Genomic DNA, 16,224 nt, shown 5'->3' with positions numbered 1-16,224 from the left:
AGTTAATCAACACAGGGAAACACAAAGATGGCTAACACTTTCTAAATGACTTTTAAATGAAAGTTCTCATTATAATTATGTATTTTAATAACACTCATATCCTCTTATTAAATATTTGTTCTTTAGGGGTATAAACAATTTCCATCTAGGTAAATTTTCCTGTATTAGAATCTGTAAAGCATCACCATAAATTTCATTTGTGTATTGTTGTTTGAAAGACACACAAGGCTGCTCCCGTGGTTCAGTGGGTAGGGTGCTGGCCACATACACAAAGGCTAGTAGGTTCAAACCCAGCCTGAGCCAGCTAAAACAACAATGACAACTTCAACAACAACAACAAAATAACCAGGTGTTGTGGCAGGTGCTTATAGTCCCAGCTACTTGGGAGGCTGAGGCAAGAGAATTGCTTAAGCCCAAGAGTTAGAGGTTGCTATGAGCTGTGATGCCACAGAGCTCTACCAACGGAGATAAAGTGAGAATCTGTCTTAAAAAAAAAAAAAAAGACACTCAATGTCATGATGGTATCCAATTTTTAAAAAAGCATTTATTTGTGGGCTCAGTGCTACCCAGCCACTTACACCAAGGCTGGCAGGTTTGAACCCCACCTGGGCATGCTAAACAAGATGACAACTGCAAGAAAAAATAGCCAGCCATGTGGCCAGCACTGGTAGTCCCAGCTGCTTGGGAGGCTCAGGCAAGAGAAGCTTAAGCTGAAGAGTTTGAGGTTGCTGTGAGCTGTGACGCCTTAGCACTCTACCGAGGCTAACAGAGAAGACTCTGTCTCAAAAACAAAACAAACAACAACAAAAACATTTGTTTGTGGTTATTAAAAACAATGATCTTCATAAACAATTTTAATGAACTCATATTCTAACAACTAATTTTTTTCTTTAAAAATAATTTTGCATGTTTGATTCTGACCCCAGTATACTTAAGTTACAAATAAATATATTTTATTTATAGATAGCTTATAGTTTAGTTTCTTTTTATCTACCATCTGAAAGGAAACAGAGAGATAATGACAGTGAGCTATTTACTAATGATAGCAGCTGGTATATAAACTTACATCTATCTGCTGACAAACAACAATTACCAATCAGTAAAGTAAAATTATGTCTACTAGTTATGATAGTAACATGAACAAAAAATCATAGACTTAGTTCAAAATCAATGAAGAATTGATTGAAATCTTGTATTATTTTATTAGACAATCAAAACTTTAATGAGTTAAAAACAAAGAATTCTTAACAGCTACTTTCTTCTATTCAATTATATCCCAGAAACATTTAATTATTATATATTAGTAAAGGAATGTTAATCAATAATGCCAGAGACTAAAAAAAAAATACTCTTACTTTAAATAAAAATCCATTATTTTTTTGTTTTGTTTTGTTTAAAACCTGTTTTTTATTCTAATTATTTTTGAGATATTGAAGTTATCCTGTGGTTATCCTTGCATTAAGAAAATAAGTGGCCAATTGCCTATGTTTGCAACCTTCACAGGACCATAAACAGGCTTCTAGACCCTGGAGATGCTCACTGAGTGACTAGATTGAATAAACTCCAACTTGCTGGATGAATTTCTCAAATTCTACTTATCTCTTCTTAGGACTAAAACACGTTTGTTTATTGATTTTTAAACCAAAGTGTTTTATCATGATAAAGGAGTTTAGGGTGTTTTACTGTGATTATGATCATCTACTAATAAACAAAAACTTCAAAGTGACAGGCTCTTATTCAGAGAACAAATAGTTATGAAACATTCTGATGTACTATGCTGCTAATTATCAAAGGATCTACATTGTGTTTTATCTGTAAGTTTTGAAAATAATATTATTTTCTTATTTTCAGAATTATAGTACATCAATTTTCTTTATTCTCATTTAGCACAATCTAAAATGACTAATATCTTTATAACTCTTATAATAATTCATTTTGAAACCTACATATATCATCATTCTCTGTCTATTAGGAAACAGATTTTCACAACTTGGGTTGGCATTTAATTTTGTCACTTTTTAAATTGCCATTGGACTATTTAATAATAGACTGGTAGGATTTATGGATGTCAGTCAGTCATGCAACTTTGCAAATTTATTACAAATGTAACATGAGCGAACGTAAACAGAACTGATGAAAACGTTCCGAAAAAACTCACTGAATAACGCATTCTTATTTTTAAGGGTATATAGGTTTAGTTCTGTGTGTTTGCATATATTAAAATTGTCAACAAAAGAAAATCATCTCTATAATCCATTCCTGAAATCTTTATCACATATAACCTCACGGATTTTTTTTAGACACTTTTCAAAGTATAGAATGATTGATCTTACTGAACCAAAGCCATTGATGTAGTGTTTATTTTATTTGGTCTACCAACTGTTGTATTGACTCTTAGGAAATAGTACAGTGGAATAGACAAAAATATAACATATAAGGTCATACAATTAAATTCCCAAACTCATCCTAGAAAATGTGCTACATAACTCATTGCTGAATATCATTATGGCCACCATTAAGGTACTCCCTTGGGAATCTGTAAAACAATTCCAGCACCTTCTCTACACTTCAAAGCAATTTGGGAGTTTTTTTTTTTTTTCTGGAATGTCCATCAGAAATGTTATTGTATTACCCTTGATATCCTGAATGTTATTAAAAATGTCTTCCTTTCAGTGTTTCCATTGTCTTCTTGTAAAAAAGAAAATATTGGGGGCCAGATCAGGCGAGTAGGGAAGGTGTTCCCATGCAGGTATTTGTTTACTGGCTAACAACTCCCTCACGGACTGTGTCGTGTGAGCTGGTGCATTGTCATGATGCAAGAGCTGGTGAGTTCTTAGCTAAGATTCTCACTTAAGATTTTCCTGTTTCTCTATTGTTGTTTACTTGGTTTGCTATGTTTCTCACAGCCATCTGACAATTTTGATGCATCATTCAATGAATTTTTGCAATGTTTTCATCAGTTCTGATTGTTACTGGCTGCTCTGACCGCTCTTCATCAGCGACACTTTATCTCTCCTCAAAAAATGTTTAATCCATTTGTACACTGACATTTTCTTCATGGCATTATCCACATAAACTTGGACTAACACGTCCCTATTTTTACTTCCATTCTTGCCAAATTTAACAAGAAATTTACCAGTGTTTGTTCGTTGCTCTAATTCAAACATCCGACATTCTCACATTAACACACAAAAGCACACTACAGAATTCCACTCAGTAAGACACTGCCATACGTAGACATAAACACAGCTGTCAGTTTAGGAAAGATTATGAAAACTTACAAAGCCGTTTCTGCAGAGCTGCCTACAGAAGTGAACAGTGGCAAGTTAGAACTTAATTGTCAGACCTCTACGATGACAGCTCTGATGGCCATTCCAGAAACAGAGTTCCAAAATTGCTTTGAAGACTGGACTAGGTGCTGGCATCAGTGCACAGCTTTCCAAGGAGAGGACTTTGAAGCTGACCACAGTGAGACTCAGCAATGAGGTAGGTAGCACTTTTTCTAGGGTGAGTTTGAGAACTTAATTGTCTGACCCTTTGTGTAGTAAAATTCTACCTAGGAGGTTTTGTCTTTCTGTTGTACTCAAAGACACACACACATATTAAATAAATAAATAAATAAATAAATAAAAAGAAGAAGAAAGAAAGAGAGAAAAGAAGAAAAAGAAAACTATTTGAATATTCATTAAACTATTAATGCATATCAATTGCCTCTATAGAAATCACAATCTTGCCACCAACTAGACATCCAAAAAAAAAAAAAAGGAAGATGAACATCAAAGAAACATGGGGAGACAGATGTGAGAATAAACACATTCAGACTATTCCTTGGTAGCTCTGAACTATGAGTGAATATGTAAAAAAAACTGTGTGTGAATATAAGAAAGAAGGTGGAAATACAAAGCTTAATGAGAAATTTTCACCAGGTGTATCTTTCCAGTTTCACCCCAAAGGGAAGTACTCACAGAAACCAAATTATACCATCTAGCACTACAGATGGCAATAGAGAGAGCTTCAAACAGCAAACATGGAGGGGCTCAAAAAACTTAGCTTCCATTTTGAAATTATCAAACATTTTTGACCAGACTTGTCTCTAAAGGACAGTTGTTACTTAGATCGTATTTTGAGTTCTCTCTAGGAACTAAAGTAGAGAATGTTTTTAAGCTATGAAACCAAACACTGAGATAGCACATGTTCTACTATGAGAGTCTCCAACAGTAAACCTTAAACATTGTACACATGATAAGCAAAAAATACAACACTTAAAATTAATATTTTAAAAACCCTAAAATGGGCCAAGTGACATTCCAACAGAAAATAATCACACAGCAGAAAATGAGGACATAAAACATGGAAAAAACAGGTTGTTTCAAAATCATCTCAAAAAAGGAACTTAACAGAAATAGAAAATATTGTAAGTGGTTTGGCCAGTCAAAATTCACACCTCTATCAAATCCAGAGGGTGAAAATGAACAAAATTTAGTGAGATTATCAAAGATTTGAAGATATTTATGTAATTGGTGAACATACATAAAACATTAAAACCACAAAATGAAAATATCCCAAATTTGAATAAAACTTTTCCACAGAAAATTTTTTAAAGTAGCTATTAAAGATCTCTTGGTCAGGGCGGTGCCTGTGGCTCAGTGAGCAGGGTGCCGGCCCCATATACTAAGGGTGGTGGGTTCAAACCCAGCCCTGGCCAAACTGCAACAACAACAAAAAAAAATAGCCGGGGGTTGTGGCGGGTGCCTGTAGTCCCAGCTACTTGGGAGGCTGAGGCAGGAGAATCGCCTAAGCCCAGGAGTTGGAGGTTGCTGTGAGCTTTGTGACGCCATGGCACTCTACCGAGGGCAATAAAGTGAAAACTCTGTCTCTACAAAAAAAAAAGATCTCTTGGTCAAAGTAGAAATACAAAATAAAATTTTATCAATGTTTACAACACCACATTAAAGATGAAACCTACCAGCACCGATGTGACACAGTTGAAGTGGTGCTACTGACACTGATTGGATCTATTCCTCAACTTCATGTTACATAGTAAGTAGTATTTAACTAACTTTGGTCTGAGAATGCCTATGTACCTTTGGTCTTTACACAACAAACTATAACCTACCTTAGTCTGTAAACAATCTGAAAGCCTAACTTAGTGGTGTTTTATAACAACTAGTGAGTCTTAGCTGCCAAGTTTTAGCCAAGCCTGTCAAGTGATCAGACTATGTTCAAAGAAAGAAAATGTTCAGCTCTAACCAATCAGGCTGTTTCTGTACCTCACTTCCCATTTCTGTCCTTAAATGTGACCTACCCATCCATGTTGTGGAATCAAGGTCCCTGAATCCTTTCTGGTTTTGAGAGGGCTGCACAATTTGCAAAGTGTGTATGTGTTTGTTTTGTCAAACACTGTTAAATTTAATATTTAATGTAGTGAATGTGTTTCTTAAAGCAGCAGTAATTTCAGGATTATAACTCAAGCTTGCGCTGTTCTAAATAAACACTTTCTAAAGTTGAGCATTACTTATATTACCAATTTAGATACTTTTAAATCCAACTATTGACATTTTTAAGTGGATCTTTAGGTGATGTTCCTGATGATTCCTTTTGCAAACCACCTGAAATGTATACCTTCTTGACATCTGACATTTAAATCTTGATACAGTCTGCCAGGTTTTCATTCTTTCACACATTGTTTTACCCATTGTCTTTGCAATTATTAAGCAGGATCGCATAAATTATAAAATTAATATGCTCGTAGTAATAGAGTAAAAATATTTAAGTTTTGTTTTAGGCTATTTACCAAGCAGCATAATATTCTTAGTGTTGCAGGAAAAAAAAAATGGTGTGGCTGATAAATTCTTAAGGTGAGCTCCACGATCTCACATGCTGGTGCTCATGCCCTTAGATGATTTCTTCTCGTTGAGTGTAGGTGGGAATAGTGACTTGATTATAACCAATGAAATATGGTAACTATGGACAAGATGGACACAATTACAAGTAAGTGTGTAGCATTGGTCTTGCTCAATTCTCTCCCTGCCTTGGTGATTTTGAGTAAACAAGCATGCACTGTGGGGTGTTTCACCTGTCAAGCAGTAAAGGGTCTCTAGGGATGAGAGCAGCCTCAGGCTGCAAAAACTGCTGCTCTTAGTCCAGCAAGTAGAAAGAAATGAATTTTTCCAACAACCTAAATAAACAGACAGGTGGGAACCTTCTCTAGTTGAACATCAAGATGAGAATCCACCTTCGGTCCTTAGGAAAGAATAAATTAAATAGGTTTATGAAGGTAGTTTGGGGATGTTATTCAAATATTTAAATACATGTTTGTGTATTTCTTAATATGGAAGGTGGTTACATGTATCTGTTCACTCCTTACAATGTCACTAGATTTCATGCATCTATGACATGTACACTATTCTTTATGTGTGTGTGTATATATAAAACCTTAATAAAAAGTTTTCTTACAAATATTAATTAGGATTATTTATTTTGATAATTTATTATTTTGATCATATGAAACACTCATGAAAAGATGTTGCATGACTCCAATTAAATTGATCCCGAATAGTGTATCTTTGATACAGGTCATTTGAGTAGGTATGCATATATATGTGTATATGTGTGTTTGTATTTATTTATCATTTTCATTTATCCATTTACATAACAGTGTTTCTCAACATTCCTAGTAATCACATCATGTCAGGGATACATAATATCAACATGACTTATTACAGGTAACCTTCACCACTTGATTAAAGTGGTATTTATAAGATTTTTCTACTTTAAAATTAGTATATTTTTCTTTCTATTCTTGGTTAGAATAATTAAGACCAGCCCATATTTAAGAATTATATATTAAGCTCCATCTCCTGAACAGTGGGGTGTGAAAGATTTTATATTCATATGCTAAAGATACTTAAGTTTATGCAAATATCCTTCTATTTTTAAAATTTTGAACACTGAGTTGAGTATTCATTAATAGATCTTGCCCACAACAATTATTACTCTTGTGCCCAAATTATGATTACTGTTGGAAATTAATTTAACTGCTTTGTGATATGAGATAAGGCCTATAAGGTATCAGTTATATGGTATTTATTTAAAAACATTTTCCCCAAAATATATTGGATATTTGGGGGGTTATTACCTCACACAATGTTTAAGGCAATTTATATTGTTCTTTTGAGCATAGATTATTACGTATATATAGTAATAGATTGATTATTTTTACTTACAGATTGATTACATTACTTTTTCTCTCATCTTCCAAATACAAGCAGTCTCTGGGTTACCAAGGAGATAGGTTCTGTAGGTTTGTTCTTAAGTTCAATTTGTATGAAAGTTGAAACTTGTACGTTTATCTATTACCTATAGTAGCCTCCATTCTTAAGTGTGGGTCCTATGTTACTCAAAAGTTTGTAACTCAGGGAGTTACTGTAATGGCCTCCATTTGTAAGTGCTAGTTCAACATAAGTCAGATGTTTGTAACTTGAGAAATGCCTAAACTTATAATTATTTTATTTTATTGTTATATAAGTTTTTACTTATATAAACCTTTACTTGTTATACGAGTTTTATTATAACCTCTTACTAGGCTTGAATTAATAAATTCTTCCTGAAATATATTTCAATATTCACATCATAAGTTCTAACGACTTTTAAAATGGCATCTAAATTTATTCAAAATTGTTACAACCATATGCCTCTCTTGTGTTCATTAAATATTTATCACCTGAGCCTTTTTAAATCTATTATTAATATTGCATAAACTGGGCCTTAATTTGGTAGTGTGTAGCCTATTATATTTTGTAAATCATTTTACTTTTACTCTTTAGTTGCCATTTTAAAGTAACAAGATATTCACAATTTTTTAAAAAAAGTTTACATCATAGGTCTTTTGGTCTTTTAATAACTGACCTTAATCTACTAATAATATTGTGATTTCTGATAGCATGGTTTGGGGTTTGGAAATGAGGTTAAAATTTTTTAGCTTCATTGTTGGCGATAGACAGCTGTGGTCATTGAGTCACAGTTACCCTGGAGCGAAGTTACAATCTTATCCTTCTTCCTGTACCTGGCGAGCAGGACTAGCTAGATCATTTGTAGAATTCAGTGAATACTTGAAAATTCAGGACCTTTGGTTAAAAATGGTTAAAAAATTTAAAATGGCAGACTCCACACCTGTTGCTCAGTGGTTAGGGTGCCAGCCCCATAAAATGGGGCTGGTGGGTTAGAACTTGGCCCAGGCCTGCTAAACAATGATGACAACTACAACAAAAGAAAATGCAGCAGGGCCTTGTGGCAGGGGCCTGTTGACCCAGCTACTGGGAGGCTGAGGCAAGAGAATTACTTAAGCCCAAATTTTGAGTTTGCTATGAGCTGTGATGCCACAACACTCTACACAGGACGACATCATGAGACTCTGTCTCAAAACAAACAAACAAAACACTTTAAAATGGCAAGCACAGAGTTTTAAATCAAGTACAGCACCCTATTGAGCTCAGGACTCTGTGACTTATGGACACACCTGTGAAACAATATCATGTAAGATTGGCATTCTTGAAAACCAACTAAAGTTCGAAGAAAACCCAATGATCAAGGCCTTTCACTATTACATCAGAAAACCTTTATTCTGATTTGCTCAAATAGACTTTTATTCCACTCCTTGAGATAATGGCTTACATTTTAATTAAGCAAGTCAAATTTTATGTAAATTGCATATACCCTGTTTTCCCGAAAATAAGACAGTGTCTTATTTTAAGGTGTGCTCCCAAAGATGCGCTAGGTCTTATTTTCAGGGGATGTCTTATCTTCCTGTAAGTAGGTCTTATTTTCAGAGGATGTCTCATTTTCGGGGAAACAGGATAAGTACATACTATTTTTTTTATTTATGCTTATAAAAGACTACTATGTCACTGAATATGTTTATGTCAAGTGGTAATTAACTTAAAAGATCAATGGTGAATATTACAAAAGATCTCCACATTGAATAGCCTTTTAAAAACATATTTTAAAATAATTCAATATTATTTGATAGTCTATATATACAGAACACATTTTGATTAGTATGAATTTGCATCTGTTTACAATACAAGAGTAAACAAAAAGAAATATTATGTTAGTACTTAATTTGTGTAAAATGTGCTGTCTTAATTTTTTATTTAATTAGAATATCCATGCTTGCTGAAAAAGCGGTTTTTGAATCTACTCTAAAATTTGTTTTTATCCACAAACATCTATCTTCGCATACCCATCACCTCAAATATATACTATTTCTCAGTGTTGGGAAGATTCAATATCCTTCCTTTAGCTACTTTAAACTATCTAACATGTTTTTTGGCAACTATAGTTATCCTATGGTAATATATACCACTAGAACTTTCTTCTATCCAGCTGTAATTTGGGTATCCTTTAACAAATCTTTCCCATCCTTCTCCTTTTCCCCTACCTTTCCTAGCCTCTTTTCTATGTTTTGTAAGATCAACTTTTTTTTAACTTCTATCTATGGTGAGAACATGTGGTGTTTCACTTTCTATCCTGACTTATTTCACTTCTTATAACTTTTGCAAGTTCCATCTGTGTTGCTACAGATGACAAGATTTCATTCTTCTGCAGGGATGAATAGCATCTCATTGTGTACATATACCACGTTTTCTCTATGTTAATCCGTTGTTGGACACTTGGTTGACTCTTATCTTACCTGTTGTGAAAAGTGCTGCCATAAACATGAGAGTGCCAGTATCTCTTGGATATACTGGTTTTCTTTCCTTTGGATAAATGCCCAGTAGTGAGATTGCTGGATTTTGTGGTAATTCTATTTTTAATTTTTTTGAGGAAGCTTCATACTATTATCCATAGTGACTGTGCTTGTTTACATTTCCACCAAAAATGTTAAAAATGTTTGCTTTCTCCACATTCTCACTGGCATATGTTATTATTTGTCTAATAATAGCTATCCAAGCATGTGAGCTGATAACTCATTGTGGTTTTGATTTACATTGCTCTAATGGTTAATGATATTAACCATTTTTTATACAATTGCTGGTCGTTTATTACACATATTAATGCAGGAGTTCTCAAACTTTTTAAACAGGGGGCCAGTTCACTGTCCCTCAGACCGTTGGAGGGCCAGACTATAGTTTAAAAAAAAATAACTATGAACTAATTCCTATACACACTGCACATATCTTATTTTAAAGTAAAATAACAAAATGGGAACAAATACAATATTTAAAATGAATAACAAGTAAAGTTAAATCAACAAACTTACCAGTATTTCGATGGGAAATATGAGCCTGCTTTTGGCTAATGAGATGGTCAATGGCCGGTTCCATATTTGTCACTGCTAGTAGTAACAAGTGCTGCAAGTGTGCATCAGTTAATCTCTAAATCTGGTTAGAGATTTCAGATGTTTCATTCTGGAAAAAGTCTGTTCACAGACGTAAGTGCTGCCAAAGATGGTTGCAATTTTGAGTGCATGGTTCCTGAGATTAGGACATGTCTCAGAGGGGAGAGATGCATAGAAATTAGGAAGGCTGCTTGACTTGAATGCGTCTTTCAGAGAGTCACAATTCTGCAGTTCAGCCAGTTCCATTTGGTAAATCGTATCCACATTTTTAATGTCAATAGAAAATGGGTTAAAGAAAAGCTGTATATCCTGTTCATGGAGATGAAGCTCTTTAAATCTAAATTGGAACTCCTTTTGCAACTTTTCCAATGAATCCACACATTTGGTTTGGGAATGCAACCAATGTTTTTTCCGCTAACAGATTTTGAGTTGTAGAGAGATAGAGGAAATTTTCCTCCTTCATTTGTTTGATGAGGAGGCCTAATTTTACTTGAAATGCTTTCACATGTGTAGGATAATATTTAGAAATAAACATATCCTACATCTAGCACACAAAGTGAACTCAGTGTGAGCTTAAAAAGGTTTGCTATTCTTACAGAGGCTTAAGGGACCTGGGCCCCCCTGAGGCACGCACTGAGTTAACTTGCCTGGAGTTAAAATTCCACAAACCAATTCTCTGAAGTTGTGCACCCCGTTAAGCCTGAGGCCAAAGGGCATGCCGCCCTTCCTCAGAGATACAGGCCAGAGGGTTGATGTATGTTAAAAACATATTGTCAGAGGTCTATAGGTGCTCTGCCCTGAGAAGAGACACAGTCGTTACTTCATGCTGAGTAAACTGAGTGAACACTTGAAGGTACTCTTCCATTAACTCTGTTCCCCTGTGACTACTTTCTTCTTTGTGATCTTTATTTAGATACCTGCCCAAGAGATTAGTCAGTGTCTAGAAGAGGATGTTTACTGCAGAAGTGATTATGTTGATAAAGGATATTTCCTTACAAGTTAATTTCAGATAGGTAAAATGAGGTAATGGTGAAACTAACAGATGATAGATTAAGTGTGTACGTGACTAGAAGTGTATAAAATCGGACTCCTGAATAAAGAACTTTGCTACATGCCATCCCATTCTATGTAGTCTGTTTCTTGCCCTCATTTCTTAACATTACAGGAGTGAGCTTACCCCTGAAGGCTGCAAGGCTGTCCTTCTGCAGCATTGGTATTCTCACCAACACACATGTGATTGCATATCACAGATGAGCTTGCCCTTTCCTTGAAGTTGCACATTGAAACTGTTGAGTGCTCTGTTACATCTGTCAGAAAGGCAAGAATGCCATTTCCATTCTGCATCATTGAGCTCTGGTACTTCTTTGTTTTTTGAAAGCAGAAAAGCTATAATCTGTGGACGTAAGTCATAGAAATGTTTCAAAACTCTCCCTTGACTCAGCCAATGGACTTCTGTGTGGTACAGAACATCTTCACAGGCAACATTTAGCTCAGACAGAAATTCCTGAAATTGTCTGTGGTTTAGTGCATTACCTCCAATGAAGTTAACACAAGATACCACAGTGATTTACTACTCAGCACTTGTTGGTGGATGAGGCAGTATATGGCTATTGGATGAGAATGGTTATGTTTGTCCATCTCTTGGGTAATGTGAGCAATTACTCCTATCTTAGACCACTTTAGTGATTTACTACTCAGCACTTGTTGGTGGATGAGGCAGTATATGGCTATTGGATGAGAATGGTTATGTTTGTCCATCTCTTGGGTAATATGAGCAATTACTCCTATCTTAGACCCCCCCCACCACGCTGGGAGCACCATCAATTGTCACACTGGCTAGTTTAGCCCAGTCCAACTCCAAACTATTCACAGTTTGGCAAACCTTTCCATAGATATACTCTCCTGTAGTTGCTACTTTGATACTTTGCAGTAAAGCAAGCTCTTCTGTGACTTCAAAATAGTCATTCGTCCCACGAATAAAAATTAGAAGTTGTGCAGAATCACGAACATCATTATTTTCGTCAAGTGCCAAGAAAAATATGAAAGTGTTTTTGAGGAGTTTTGCAAATGCTGATGCAAATTGTCTCCCATTTCTTCAATCCTTCCTGTAATTGTAGGTCCTAAAAGACTCACTGTATTAAATAAATCAGCCTTCTCTGGACACATCTCTTTGGCAACAGAAAGAAGGCATTCTTGAATAAATTCTACCTCCATGAATGGTCTGCCAGTGCACGCTATTAGCTTGGCAACTTGAAAACCTGCTCCCAGTGATGAAGTATTTAGCTGCTTCTGCTTCACAAAAGTATTTTGCTGAGTTGTTGATGTATATTTTAGTTTTAATATTTTATCTTTTCTCACTTCTCTGACCAAACAATCCTATTTATCTTTATGTTGGGTTTGATAGTGTTGAAGCAAATTGTATTCTTTGAACACAGACACTATATTCTGGCATATTAAACACACAGCTCTTTCCTTGTACTGCATGAAAAAATAATCATAAGTCCACTGTTCTTTGAATATCCTACACTCTGACTCAATTTTTCTTTTTCTTGATATCATTGTTATTAGTAAAATACCTAATATAGTGCTAAAAAAACAATATACCAGCAATAACTTTGCCCACACAGAGACATATAGACTGCACTACCCATCAATGCATTCTGATCAGTGCCCAGCAATGCAGCCTTGCCAGTCCCCATCATTTCAGCCTTGCCAGTGCCCATATTGGTAGAACTCCACTTTTACCTGAGGCTCACACTGGTGTGGTGCAGGAACAGGCATGATTACAGAGCCGGTTCCTCCACCACCTTTCCAGTTCACACTACCCTGTGTGAACTGCACTGCGATCTGTGAATTCGCACAGGAATCTGATCCCATGGGTGAAAAAAGATATTTTGGGTGAAAAAACCCATGGGATCAGATTCCACTGAAGCAAAAAAGAAGGCACATATGCCTTTTTTCTTCTGAATCTAATTCAAATTCAGCCATACAAAAAATATGGCTGAACTCGCACTGCTCAGAGATCGCAGCAGTGTGAACCGGGGCTTACACAGCACACAACATACAACATCATACACAACTGAATAGCAATCAGACTATAAATGCACTTAACTGTCAATTAAATTGGGTTTTCTACTCCTTGGCTGTCTGCAGAACTGGATTAAGTTCCCATGGGCTCTAGGCAGATTACCAGTTTGGGGCCCCCATGCGATAATACTGAACACTGACCATTTGCATTAACACTGACCACTGACCATTTGTGATAACACTGACTGCTGACAATTTGCATTAACAATGAACACTTACAATTATCATTACCACTGAGCACTGACAATTTGCATTAGCACTGAGTGCTGACTACTTGCATTATCACTGTGATGCAACCTCCCTAGAAACCACCCCCAACCAACTAACCAACATTTTTTAAAAAGGCTCTCCTAACTTCAAAAAAAAAAAGAAAAAGGTGCCCCCATCTGCCAAAAAAAAGACTTCCTAACTTCAGAAACAATGCCCCCCAACCGCAAAAAAAAAAAGGCTCTACTAACTGCAAAAAAAAAAAACTTCTAACTTGTCCTTACCTCAGTCCTCAGGCAGCAGTAGGCTCTGTACAGGCAAGCTAGTGACTCATCCAATCACAACCAAGACTGAGAGGAGGAGTTGAGAGACAGAGAGAAGGAGGGGAGTCGGACAGTGTGGTGCACATTCCGCACATGTGCACTGTGGGTCCGGGTCGAGTCGGCTACTAAGCAGAACAGGCAGTGGTGGCAAAAACACCCGGCAGGCGGGATAAATGTCCTCGGCGGGCCACATGTGGCCTGCAGGCCATAGTTTGAGGACTCTGAATTAATGCCATAAGGAAGTTAGCTTATGTAAAATTATGAATCATTTTAGGATAACAGTTTAACAGTTATTTTAATTACTGTATAGGAAGTGAAAATTACTGTTCTGATTACATTGAATTAGGTGTTGCTTCGAAAATACAGAAATAATTTGCTATTTCAGTAGAAAATTGAATTTTTCAAAAAAATGATAAGCATTATATTCTTGCATTGAAGGTGAAATTTTTTCTTTTACATGAATTGTTTTAATTTTTAAATTAAATTTTAGATTCTATCTAATATATTCTGGCATAGTCCTCACTGTAAATTTATTTTCTCCTTTGATTGGTTATCTAAATCTAATAAAGATATCTTAATAATAAAATTACTTATTGTAATAACTTGTGTACCTTTGTTATAATGTGAGAGTTAGAAATATTTTCAAAGTCATGTTGAGAGAAATTCAAATTAAATTGTGAAACCAGGTGTGGTAGCTCACACCTGTTTTCCTAACATTTTGGGTAGCTGAGGCAGGTGAATCACTTAAGCTCAGTTCTTGGAGAACAGCCTGAGTAACAGCAAGACCTCATCTAAACTAAAAATACAAAAATTATCTAGGTATTGTGGCAGGCACCTGTAGTACCAGCTATGTAAGGGGCAGAGTCAAGATATTTCTTGAGCCCAAGAGTCTGAGTTTTTTGTGACACATGACATTCTATCCAGTGCAACAGAAAAAACAATGTCTCAAAAAAAAAATTACATTGTGAAAAATTTGGGTTATGATAAAATGAAGTAATTTTAGTATAATTCAAGTGACTGTTAAAATGAAAACCAAATTAAATATTGACATTTTTATTCTTTAATGTTTAATTAAAGTTAAAGTTTTAAAGTTAAAAACGTTCACTATCCCCTTGCCTTCTATACAAAAAGGCCAAGACTCATTTATCTCTTTTTAACTTTTTTTTTTTTTTTTTGAGACAGAGTCTCGCTGTGTTGCCCTGGGTAGAGTGCCATGGCATTACGGCTCACAGAAACCTAAAACTCTTGGGCTTAAGGGACTCTTTTTTTTCAGCTTCCCAAGTAGCTGGGACTACAGGCGCCCGCCACAATGCTTGGCTATTTTTTTGTTGGAGTTGTCATTGTTTAGCTGGCCCAGGCTGGGTTCGAACCCACCAGCCTCAGTGTATGTGGTCAGCACCCTACCCACTGAGCTACAGGCACTGCCAAGACTCATTTATCTTTGACAGAACATAGTGACCCAGGCAGGAGACATGGGGATCCTCATAATGTATCCTGCTTTGTCTTCAAAGCTGCTTTCCAAAGAGTTGCACCTTGTTCCAGGGTCAGGGGCTTTGTGAAATTATTCTGGCAAGCAAAAAAGAGCAACGGTGACCTCTTGATATTTGCTGCCTTATCTCACAGTATTGTTATTTGTCTTTCCGTGCCTGACTTATTTCACTTAGCAGATTGTTTTTTATTTCCATCCTTGTTGCAAATGACAGAATTTTTCCTTTTTAAGGCTATAGTGTATTCATTCTGTATATAATTTTGTTTTGTTTTGTTTTTTTAAATTTACACTGGATTGGAGACACACAATTTACTGATTTTTCTGTTTGGGAAGATACTCAAGTATGTACCTAGATGTGGTTGTGTGTTATATGTGTGTTTATAGGAAATATATCTACTGTAATATGTGCATATGTATATAACAAACATAAATGAAACCTGAATTTATTAAATTGAAAAAAATAAAGTTAAAAAAGTTTATTTCCTATAGAACATATAATTAACTTTTCTAAATAATTTATACAAATGAACACTAGAAGCAATAATTGTCTTTATTTAGTATTTTTGCAATGTGAAAATATTAGTAGTTGAATTTTTCCATTGCCACAGAAGTCAGAATAAGGAACTTTGAAATATCAAACTAAAGGTAATGATTGAAAAACATAATGATAGATAATGATTTACAAAGAAAAGTACTAAATAATGCACATTTCAGAGAAAGTAAATAACTAGCACAATGATTAATTTTAAATTACTGTTACTTCAGGAAAAATGTTTACA

Source organism: Nycticebus coucang, chromosome 1 (assembly GCF_027406575.1).
Source record: "Nycticebus coucang isolate mNycCou1 chromosome 1, mNycCou1.pri, whole genome shotgun sequence".
Classification (NCBI taxonomy): domain Eukaryota; kingdom Metazoa; phylum Chordata; class Mammalia; order Primates; family Lorisidae; genus Nycticebus; species Nycticebus coucang.
The sequence above is the reverse complement of the archived record's forward strand: the minus strand, read 5'-3'. Positions refer to the sequence as shown.